The 11,648-nt window shown below is 48.0% G+C and overlaps 1 protein-coding gene across 2 annotated transcripts in view; it reads right to left on the minus strand.

The window, feature by feature from the left end:
• Positions 1 to 9,388, minus strand: part of LOC110535115 (serine/threonine-protein kinase TAO3) — a 160,073-nt gene extending 150,685 nt beyond the window's left edge. Inside the window, exon 1 of one of the 2 annotated variants that reach the window (XM_036936323.2) lies at positions 8,916 to 9,388. The gene's annotated coding sequence lies outside the window, so the exon portion shown is untranslated. Of the gene's footprint in view, positions 1 to 8,408; positions 8,837 to 8,915 lie in introns of those variants that run through there. The other variant, XM_036936324.2, reaches the window with a different exon arrangement.
• Between the last annotated feature and the right edge of the window lie 2,260 nt (positions 9,389 to 11,648).

Here is an 11,648-nt window from a genome sequence, read left to right on the forward strand (position 1 = left end):
CGTGATTGGGAGTCCCATAGGGCGACGCACAATTGGCCCAGCATCGCCTGGGTTTGGCCGTCATTTTAAGTAAGAATTTGATCTTAACGGACTTGCCTAGTTAACTAAAGGTTAAACTTAAAAAATAAAAACACATCAGTAAGGATTAAGTGAGTACACGCAATGCCCACTGAAGGAAAAAAACAAAACACTAAAACGTGGGTATACGGTTTATACCGGCACATAGCTTCCACTACAACACTGACCCTTAATTTACAGAAAGTGCATATTTCTAAAAGAGTGCTGGTATTACAGTTGCTGTCCTTTCAATGATCCGGTCACCCACCAAAGGCCTCCTAGGGTCACCCACCAAAGGCCTCCTAGGGTCACCCACCAAAGGCCTCCTAGGGTCACCCACCAAAGGCCTCCTAGGGTCACCCACCAAAGGCCTCCTAGGGTCACCCACCAAAGGCCTCCTAGGGTCACCCACCAAAGGCCTCCTAGGGTCACCCACCAAAGGCCTCCTAGGGTCACCCACCAAAGGCCTCCTAGGGTCACCCACCAAAGGCCTCTAGGGTCACCCACCAAAGGCCTCTAGGGTCACCCACTGTACTAACATGTCTATAATAGATAGAAAGGCTGTTAAGACTGTAATAATGTTTTAAGAAAGAATTGTATACATCTGACCTTGTGAAGCGGTTTTATGCACTGACTGAATGGAAGCTGATAAGTTGTTTTTTTTACTCCGCTGGTCTTGGGAAGAAATTGTCAAAGGCAAGACCGAGTACAAATGTTTCCGACACCAAGACAGAGACACTCAATATGTGGCCTTGAGTACTACAACTCTGCTGCAGAGTACCACACTGTTGCCTAGTAGGTCCTATTCAATGATATATACAATACATACATTCATGTGTACACCCCCATTTGGGGTCACTTAGAAATGTCCTTGTTTTTGAAAGAAAAGCAGATTTTTTTGTCCATTAAAATATCAAATTGATCAGAAATACAGTGTAGACATTATTAATGTTGTAAACGACTATTGTAGCTGGAAACGGCTGATTTTTTATGACATTTCTGCATAGGCCCATTATCAGCAACCATTTCTCCTGTGTTCCAATGGCACGTTGTGTTAGACAATCCAAGTTTATAATTTTAAAAAGGACTGGCCACCCCACATAGCCTGGTTCCTCTCCAGGTTTCTTCCAAGGTTTTGGCCTTTCTAGGGAGTTTTTCCTAGCCACCGTGCTTCTACACCTGCATTGCTTGCTTTTTGGGGCTTTAGGCTGGGTTTCTGTACAGCACTTTGAGATATCAGCTGATGTACGAAGGGCTATATAAATACATTTGATTTGATTTAATTGATCATTAGAAAACCCTTTTTGCATTTATTTTAGCACAGGTGAAAACTGTTGTCTGATTAAAGAAGCAATAAAAAAAACTGGCCTTTAGACTTGTTGAGTATCTGGAGCGGCCATTTTGAGCCTGTAATCAAACCCACAAATGCTGATGCTCCAGATACTCAACTAGTCTAAAGAAGGCCAGTTTTATTGCTTCTTTAAATCAGACAACAGTTTTCAGCTGTGCTAACATAATTGCAGAAGGGTTTTCTAATGATCAATTAGCCTTTTAAAATGATACACTTGGATTAGCTAACACAACGTGCCATTGGAACACAGTAGTGATGGTTGCTGATAATGGCCTCTGTACACCTATGTAGATATTCCATAACAATTTAAAAATCAGCCATTTCCAGCTACAATAATCATTTACAACAGTAACAATGTCTACACTGTATTTCTTATCAATTTGATGTTATTTTTAATGGACAAAAAGAGAGCTTTTCTTTTAAAAAAACAAGGACATTTCTAAGTGACTAAACTTTTGAACGGTAGTGTGTGTGTATGTATAAATATCAAATTCATTTTACTCCTCACGTTACCATTTTGAAACTCTGCATCTTTGGGAAAGGCTCGTAAGCTAGGTAAAGGTAAAGTATACACCAGCTGTATTCAGCGCATGTGACAAAATGTTCTGTGTCTCTGTCAACATTGAGCACCAAAAGTACTGGGACAGTGACACGTTGTTGTTGTTTGGCCCTGTACTCCAATAATCGGATTTGAAATGATACCATGACTATGAAGTCAAAGAGCTGCCTTTCATCTTTAATTTTAGGGTATTTTCATCCATATCGGGTGAACCGACCAAAAGCATTGGGACAATCTTGGGGTCACTTTCATTACAAATAAGAATATGATATGTTTCTAAACAATTCTACATTCATGTGGATGCTACCATGATTACGGATAATTCTGAATGAATCGTAAATAAAAGAGAAAGTTAGAGTGAAAATATTATACCCCCCCAAAAATGCTCCCCTCCCCCATTATTGTAATGGTGAGAGGTTAGCATGTCTTGGGGGTATGATATTTGTGCGTCTAATTTTCTCAAACATCATTATTCACAATTCATTCAGGACTATCCGTTATCATGGTAGCATCCACATGAATGTATAAGTGTTATTAACATATGCTATATTAATTTACAATAAAAAGTGACTCCAAAATGACAATACTTTAGTTACCATTCATTTCTATTTGGGAACAAAATAATCTGAAACACAACCAAGAAAACAACAAAAAACAGCAAATTAATCCAAGATGTAGTCATTGCGTGCAATGAATATGGGACCAAATACAAAACTTGACTATTTTAAATAGGGTTGATTATGTACAGAAAGTGCTGTAATTTCTAAACGGTTCATCTGATATGGATGAAAATACACCCTCAAATAAAAGCTGACAGTCTGCACTTTAACCTCAGACACTGTATCATTTCCAATCCAAAGTGCTGGAGTAGAGCCTAAATAAAACAAAGTGTGTCACTGTCCCAATACATTTGGAGCCAACTGTAATTCCTCAATGTAATTCCAATCTTAATACATTTCCTCGTTCTTAGAATTAATGTCCTTAGACTTAGAGCAAAGAACAGAATGTACAGGTGTGTCATTGAACACAGTTCATTGTTGAGGGGAAACAGACATTACACACTCCTTCCTTAAGGCCTCATCTTCCTCCTTCCTCTGCTTGGAAGAATTGAAGGAGAGCGAGTAGTAAACAGAATAGCCCAGACTAGTCCTTAAGAAGAGAGACAAGAGTAAAAAGAACAGCTGCAATGGAAATGCCCTTTCCCTCTCAATTCTCCTTCATATCTGAAACTTTATTCACACCCAGATTATCCAAAGCCCTTTACAGAGCAGTCAGTGTGTAGTGATTAAGCCTGTTGCCAGGGTTTACACCTCCCCTATGTTGGGCCGGCCTGCCTGCCTGCGAGAGCGCTTCTGTTGCTGGAGAGGGGGCTGGAGCCTGGGCCTGCCTCCCTGGTAGACGGGGCTGGAGCCTGGGCCTGCCTCCCTGGTAGACGGGGCTGGAGCCTGGGCCTGCCTCCCTGGTAGAGGGGGCTGGAGCCTGGGCCTGACTCCCTGGTAGAGGGGGCTGGAGCCTGGGCCTGCCTGCCTAGGAGAGGGGGCTGGAGCCTGGGCCTGCCTCCCTGGTAGACGGGGCCGGAGCCTGGGCCTGCCTGCCTAGGAGAGGGGGCCGGAGCCTGGGCCTGCCTGCCTAGGAGAGGGGGCCGGAGCCTGGGCCTGCCTGCCTAGGAGAGGGGGCCGGAGCCTGGGCCTGCCTGCCAAGGAGAGGGGGCCGGAGCCTGGGCCTGCCTGCCTGGGAGAGAGGCCTGGAGCCTGGGCCTGCCTGCCTGGGAGAGAGGCCTGGAGCCTGGGCCTGCCTGCCTGGTAGAGAGGCCTGGAGCCTGGGCCTGCCTGCCTGGTAGAGGGGGCTGGAGCCTGGGCCTGCCTCCCTGGTAGAGGGGGCTGGAGCCTGGGCCTGCCTCCCTGGTAGAGGGGGCTGGAGCCTGGGCCTGCCTCCCTGGTAGAGGGGGCTGGAGCCTGGGCCTGCCTCCCTGGTAGAGGGGGCTGGAGCCTGGGCCTGCCTCCCTGGTAGAGGGGGCTGGAGCCTGGGCCTGCCTCCCTGGTAGAGGGGGCTGGAGCCTGGGCTTGCCTGCCTACTTGCCTGGGAGAGAGGGCTGGAGCCTGGGCCTGCCTGCCTGGGAGAGAGGGCTGGAGCCTGGGCCTGCCTGCCTGGTAGAGGGGGCTGGAGCCTGGGCCTGCCTGCCTGGTAGAGGGGGCTGGAGCCTGGGGCTGCCTCCCTGGTAGAGAGGGCTGGAGCCTGGGCCTGCCTGCCTGGGAGAGAGGGCTGTATCCTGGGCCTGCCTGCCTGGGAGAGAGGGCTGTATCCTGGGCCTGCCTGCCTGGGAGAGAGGGCTGTATCCTGGGCCTGCCTGCCTGGGAGAGAGGGCTGTATCCTGGGCCTGCCTGCCTGGGAGAGAGGGCTGTATCCTGGGCCTGCCTGCCTGGGAGAGAGGGCTGTATCCTGGGCCTGCCTGCCTGGGAGAGAGGGCTGTATCCTGGGCCTGCCTGCCTGGGAGAGAGGGCTGTATCCTGGGCCTGCCTGCCTGGGAGAGAGGGCTGTATCCTGGGCCTGCCTGCCTGGGAGAGAGGGCTGTATCCTGGGCCTGCCTGCCTGGGAGAGAGGGCTGTATCCTGGGCCTGCCTGCCTGGGAGAGAGGGCTGTATCCTGGGCCTGCCTGCCTGGGAGAGAGGGCTGTATCCTGGGCCTGCCTGCCTGGGAGAGAGGGCTGTATCCTGGGCCTGCCTGCCTGGGAGAGAGGGCTGTATCCTGGGCCTGCCTGCCTGGGAGAGAGGGCTGTATCCTGGGCCTGCCTGCCTGGGAGAGAGGGCTGTATCCTGGGCCTGCCTGCCTGGGAGAGAGGGCTGTATCCTGGGCCTGCCTGCCTGGGAGAGAGGGCTGTATCCTGGGCCTGCCTGCCTGGGAGAGAGGGCTGTATCCTGGGCCTGCCTGCCTGGGAGAGAGGGCTGTATCCTGGGCCTGCCTGCCTGGGAGAGAGGGCTGTATCCTGGGCCTGCCTGCCTGGGAGAGAGGGCTGTATCCTGGGCCTGCCTGCCTGGGAGAGAGGGCTGTATCCTGGGCCTGCCTGCCTGGGAGAGAGGGCTGTATCCTGGGCCTGCCTGCCTGGTAGAGGGGGCTGGAGCCTGGGCCTGCCTGCCTGGTAGAGGGGGCTGGAGCCTGGGCCTGCCTGCCTGGGAGAGAGGGCTGTATCCTGGGCCTGCCTGCCTGGGAGAGAGGGCTGTATCCTGGGCCTGCCTGCCTGGGAGAGAGGGCTGTATCCTGGGCCTGCCTGCTTGGGAGAGAGGGCTGTATCCTGGGCCTGCCTGCCTGGGAGAGAGGGCTGTATCCTGGGCCTGCCTGCCTGGGAGAGAGGGCTGTATCCTGGGCCTGCCTGCCTGGGAGAGAGGGCTGTATCCTGGGCCTGCCTGCCTGCCTACTTGCCTACCTGGGAGAGAGGCCTGGAGCCTGGGCCTGCCTGCCTGGGAGAGAGGCCTGGAGCCTGGGCCTGCCTGCCTGGGAGAGAGGCATGGAGCCTGGGCCTGCCTGCCTGGGAGAGAGGCATGGAGCCTGGGCCTGCCTGCCTGGGAGAGGGGGCTGGAGCCTGGGCCTGCCTGCCTGGTAGAGGGGGCTGGAGCCTGGGCCTGCCTCCCTGGTAGAGGGGGCTGGAGCCTGGGCCTGCCTCCCTGGTAGAGGGGGCTGGAGCCTGGGCCTGCTTCCCTGGTAGAGGGGGCTGGAGCCTGGGCCTGCTTCCCTGGTAGAGGGGGCTGGAGCCTGGGCCTGCCTCCCTGGTAGAGGGGGCTGGAGCCTGGGCCTGCCTCCCTGGTAGAGGGGGCTGGAGCCTGGGCCTGCCTCCCTGGTAGAGGGGGCTGGAGCCTGGGCCTGCCTCCCTGGTAGAGGGGGCTGGAGCCTGGGCCTGCCTCCCTGGTAGAGGGGGCTGGAGCCTGGGCCTGCCTCCCTGGTAGAGGGGGCTGTATCCTGGGCCTGCCTCCCTGGTAGAGGGGGCTGGAGCCTGGGCCTGCCTCCCTGGTAGAGGGGGCTGGAGCCTGGGCCTGCCTCCCTGGTAGAGGGGGCTGGAGCCTGGGCCTGCCTCCCTGGTAGAGGGGGCTGGAGCCTGAGCCTGCCTGCCAGAGGGGGCTGGAGCCTGGGCCTGCCTGCCTGGTAGAGGGGGCTGGAGCCTGGGCCTGCCTGCTAGAGGGGGCTGGAGCCTGGGCCTGCCTGCCTGGTAGAGGGGGCTGGAGTCTGGGCCTGCCTGCCTGGTAGAGGGGGCTGGAGCCTGGGCTTGCCTGCCTGGTAGAGGGGGCTGGAGCCTGGGCCTGCCTGGTAGAGGGGGCTGGAGCCTGGGCTTTCTTGTGTCCCAAATTGCACACTATTCCCTTTATATTAGGGCAGCCTAGGGCAGCCTAGGGTAACCTAGTGGTTAGAGCGTTGGACTAGTAACCGGAAGTTTGCAAGTTCAAACCCCCGGCTGCCCCTGAACAGGGCCAGCCTGGAACCCACTGCTCCTAGGCCGTCATTGAAAATAAGAATTTGTTCTTAACTGACTTGCCTAGTTAAATAAAGGTAAAAAAAATATTGCACTACTTTTGATCAGTGCTCATAGGACCCAGAATGTCCCCCTCTCCCTGACAGCCACAGTTGATGTGTCCTCACCCCACGCATCCATCAACGCACCTCACACTTGCAGATATATAGTTGCACATTACAGTCAAACACGTTGCAGACTCACAGAAGAGGAACTACACAGAAAATATAGAGTCAGTCAGGGAAGACAAGCAGGATAAATATCAAGTTTTAATTAGACTTTACACGTGCAGAGGAACATGTAAGATATATGTAGCCAATGCCTATGGGATACATGCAATGCACACATACATGCATGCATAGGTTATTCACAAACACAAACCACAACCGTTGAGCACGCCAACAGATCAGACACACAGGATGTCAGTGACACTCGGCGAATGTCCCAAATGGCACCCTATTCCATATAGTGCACTACTTTTGTCCAGAGCCCTGATAAAAAGTAGTGCACTATATAGGGAATAGGGTTCCATTTGGGAGGAAGACAGGATGTCACGTCTGAATATCCTACAAAAAAGCTAAACTAACTGGGTGAAGGTAACAGAGGAGGGAGGGGCAACTTCCGTTGGACCTCGGTCACACACACAGACACGACCATTTCAGGCTATTGTCCCTCATCATACAATAAAAAAATATATTTAAAAAAATAGACTTAACTAGCTTAGTATTATCAGCTAGATAGGCGATGCAGGCAACCTTAAGGGACTGGTAGCCTTGGACTGCCACGGTGTAACTCTCTGTTCATAGTTACCTCCCACTCAAAGCCTGAGACTTACTGATGAGCTGGCTGGCCGACTTGATAAGGTTACTGTAGGTTATGTTGGAAGCAGAGGCTTAAGCAATGAAAGTTGTTTCTTTAAAATCAAGCTACTGGCTGCTAATGGGCAAATATTTGTTTATAGTGAGAGATAAATGAATGTACACATTATACAGAGAACTCTGATACAGAATATTCAAGAGCTGACCAAATATATGCTAAATATGGAAGCTAACGACTTCATATGGCTCAGGCAATATCTTGGGAAATTACAAGATATTGCATGTTCAGAACAAGCAGAAATGTGTTCATTACAAGCATGTCTGTTAGCTTCCTATTCAAGCTGTCTACATAAAAGGATGACATCATGAAGTCAGGTTGGTTGTTGTAGGCTGTTCCACTGGCTGCTATTTTAGCCTTTAATAATGAGACATTTCAAGCGCGTAATGTTAACCTACATTTACTTTTATGCAGATTACAGGAAACAAAATATCTGCATATCAGTGGTAAAGCTATCGTTGAAAGCATTGTATGAATGACAATAGACGGCAAATCAAACAAAACATTCAAAAAGGTAGCTGTCAATGCTGTTTAACCAGTGTGTAGTGCACTAGACCAACATTTGCTTCGAGCACAAAAACAATAGACGCACTAACGTTAGACTCGGGTGACAATGTCATTTCTGTCTGTCAATTACTGGGCAGTTAAAGCAAATTTCGTTTCATTTACATATTTTAACATGTGCATTGAGCTATGCAATCGTTTTCGATGTCTGGCAATCCATCCATCGCAGAATGTCCAAAAAATGATACAGTAAGTAAGTAGCTGGTTGTAAAACGTTCAGTCGCAACATGTATCCACTGAAAAACAGTCTGTGGCACAGCCAGACAGTAGCTAGCTACATTATAGTTCCAGCCGTCTAGTGACAACTCGCCAATTATCAAGTAAAACCTCTTGAAACAAAATGACAATTCACAAAATTGACAGCTAAACCAAGTTGAAAGGCTTTGAAGCAACTGCATACAGGTTTTAAAAACATGTCTCATTGTTTATCGAGAGGTTCAGTTTATAATTTAACACGACAAGAGGTGAACCAAACTGGCTTGTCATTTGCTCGCAATACTTACCCATGAGCTCAGGTCGGTGCTTATGAAAACACGTCCTCTGTTCCTCATTTGCCAAGCAATACTTTCAACGATTTAAAAGCACTGTATGAATGATAAACAATTTCCAATGAAACCGACGGTGAGAATTGTTTTGCGAGCAGGTGTAACCAACCAAGTATTTGGCTTGCACAGTTCAACTACCCTACGCACTTCACTGACTGCCTATCTAGTGAGACTGTTACGTTAAAACAACAATGCGTTCAAGTCTCAACTTCGGTAGTCATCATGCTATGATTCATAATAAAGAATACAACTACGTTATCCTGGTATCTTGACAACGAAATAATCATTTCACAGGAACATGGGTTACTTCGACTTCATCTTAAAGGAAACGAAGACATGACGACAGCGTACTAGGAAGTGTCTCTCGTGTATAAGGCCAGCAAATTAGAAGCGTGAAATTGTGACAGCAATAGCTAACATTAACATTTGTACCTTCATCATAAATAAACCAAATTAAAAACTGACCAGTGATGTTCTTGTTCCTTTTGATGAATCCCACGTTTCCAATAACATTTAGTCCAACTCCGAGAGACAACTTGACTTTCTGAAGTTTGGTCAGGACTTCCTGAATGAGGGCTCGAGTCGCTCCTTTGCTCCGCACGAGCACGGCCCCTTGCCGCTGACAGCTAGTTTGACAGGCAGAAATAAATTCGTAGATTATCTGGCAAGCAGCAGTTGTCTTTAGTTCTGGCCTCTATAAATGTTATGGTTTAAACAAACAAAAACACGACATTCACTGTATGTGTCACAGTTGTTTAGATCATGTCCGTTGATTATTGATCATGATCAATACATTGCACTGATCAAATGTTGTGTTGTCAAGACCATTGTCATTTAACTCTAGACAATATTGGACGTTTTAGTATGTGCTGTTTACAAGGAGAAACAATCGAGTTCAGAGTCAAAGCAGACGAGGACAGGAGGTGGATGAGAGAAACAAAAATGTATCGGTTATCGGCTATAAAGGATCATCAACAGACAACCTTTGGGGATAGAAAAACTAGGGATATCAATGTTAAAAATTAAAATTAATACTTGGGTACTGTATTAGGTTTCAGTCAAGTCCACATTAATAAAATAACATGGGGTTAATTGCATTTTTAAAAATGAGAAAACTCACATTTATTTTGGGGGGCTTTATGTATATTGTTCAATGGTGCATTGGGACAATATTGACCTCTGAAAGCGATGAAAGTCGGTCACAGAAATGTAAATTCTGATCAAATGTGTCACTTGGCAGTGTTCATAAAAACTAAGGCGACACAATTGAGAAAAATGAAATAAATAAACAATAAGGCGATACTGACATCTGGTGTTAGAATTTAGAATGACACCTTCAATACTAGACAGTCCATGGAATGTATGTCTAATAAAAACATGATGAGTTGCAGGAAATCCATGCAAAACGCTTAAAAAGTAAAGTGAAGTATTAGGTCCTTGAGTTAGGTCCCGGGTTGAACCCCCATTTTCCCCTCTGCCTCCCTCTCAGTGTCTATAGGCCAGGTCAGCAGTGATGAGTCTTGGCAGGGTGTTCATGGGAATATCTGTGCACCAGGCAGATACTGTACTTCCCCATAGTGCATGTGTATAATGGTCTGGACGTTGTTCGGAACAAGACTCGCATAACCTTGCCTGAGACCTTCAGACTTTCTTTGGCTCCCAAGCCAATATCTAGGCTTTGGTTGAGCTAGAAAACAGTCTTGTGAGATCCGAGTTCGATCCCCGGTCAGGCAAACTGGTGCTGTGATCGAGATGAGTCTCTGCGAGGTCAAAGTGGGGCGAGGTGTAATAGAGGAGGTTTGGAACCACGGGCCACACTTGCGTGATGTGTACCTTGCCAGTGAGACCTGAAAATGTGCATTGGCTACCAAGCTAATTCCTAGGCTTGAGTTAGCTCAGCGGGCTAACACAGTCTTTTGACATGTAGAAGACCTAGGTTTAACCTTGGCCACAGACAGTGTGTTCAAGCTCAATCAGATATGACTGGTATCACACAAGGTTATTATAGTTTTGTGTTTTTATGTTAGTTTTTATTTCTATTAGTTTTAAGATTTGTATTTGAAATTCAGTTTAATTTCAGTTAGTTCTCAGATCTGATTTACTAGTTTTATTTTGTTAAAGTTTTATAAAAAATAAAAAATAGTTTTAGTGTTGGGGACAGAAAGTATCCTGTGTCGGAGGCCAGGAACCATTTGTGTTGTATAGTTTTTTAGCTTGTTACTTCTTGCCACTTTGGGGCAGTAATGCTGGTTCAGGTCATAGGTTAAGTTAGTTATAAAGGGGGGCTGAACACACTGATTACCCATGTGTTTTTTTGCTGCTCATTAAAAAATGGATTTGAGTCTTGGGGGTGTTATGTTCGCTATATCATACCCTGGCAGTTAATGTTGTTTGTCCCTCCTGAGTCACCGTAGCAACAACATAGCCTCTAACACTTCCTCAAAATAGTCTGAACTATCTTAAATAAAGCTAGCTAGTTAGAAGTAGATAGCAGTAGCAGGCACATTGAGCAAGCAGGGCACATTAGCTTAATCAGTTTAGCATGCATATAACTTCTTACTTTCTTGTGTTCTTATTTTGTTTTTTAAATTTCTTCATGTGTTTCTGTTCTACCTCATGTTATTTTTAGTGCTACATTGATATATATTACTGCATTGTTGAGTTTGGAGATTGCAAGAAAAGCATTTCACTGTTCTTGTGCACGTGATAATAAAACTTGAAGTTTTTCAAGTCACTGTGAGCTGGCGACGTTTAGTTTTTACAACTTTCTTACTATCTATTACCAGAGTGAGTGTCTATCTGGCACTGTTTCCTAGGGAATCATGTTACAGAACAGGTCACAGCGGAACACAAGATGCTCGTGAATGGGTTCATAATTTTGGAATATTGTGGCAGTTGGGATGCAAGTGCGCATCGACTCAATTCTCATTTCGCCCAAAACGGACTCAAGTGATCATTATCAAACACATCATCAAGTGGCCACTCCATTAAGGGCTTAGGGGTCAAGTGTTCTTTCAACATAACTCTGGCAATGTGTTGTCTTATGTAATCAAGTCCAAGGCGCGTAGTAAGGTCTGTCTCGCTGTCTGGAGGTTCTGCTGCTAACCAACATGATAAAATACTACAGTTTGCTATAGAATACCACCACAGGAGGCTGGTGGCACCTTCATTGGGGAGGACAGGCTCGTGGTAACGACT

The sequence above is a fragment of the Oncorhynchus mykiss genome, chromosome 11 (genome assembly GCF_057628025.1).
Source record: "Oncorhynchus mykiss isolate SJ-2025 chromosome 11, ASM5762802v1, whole genome shotgun sequence".
NCBI lineage: Eukaryota > Metazoa > Chordata > Actinopteri > Salmoniformes > Salmonidae > Oncorhynchus > Oncorhynchus mykiss.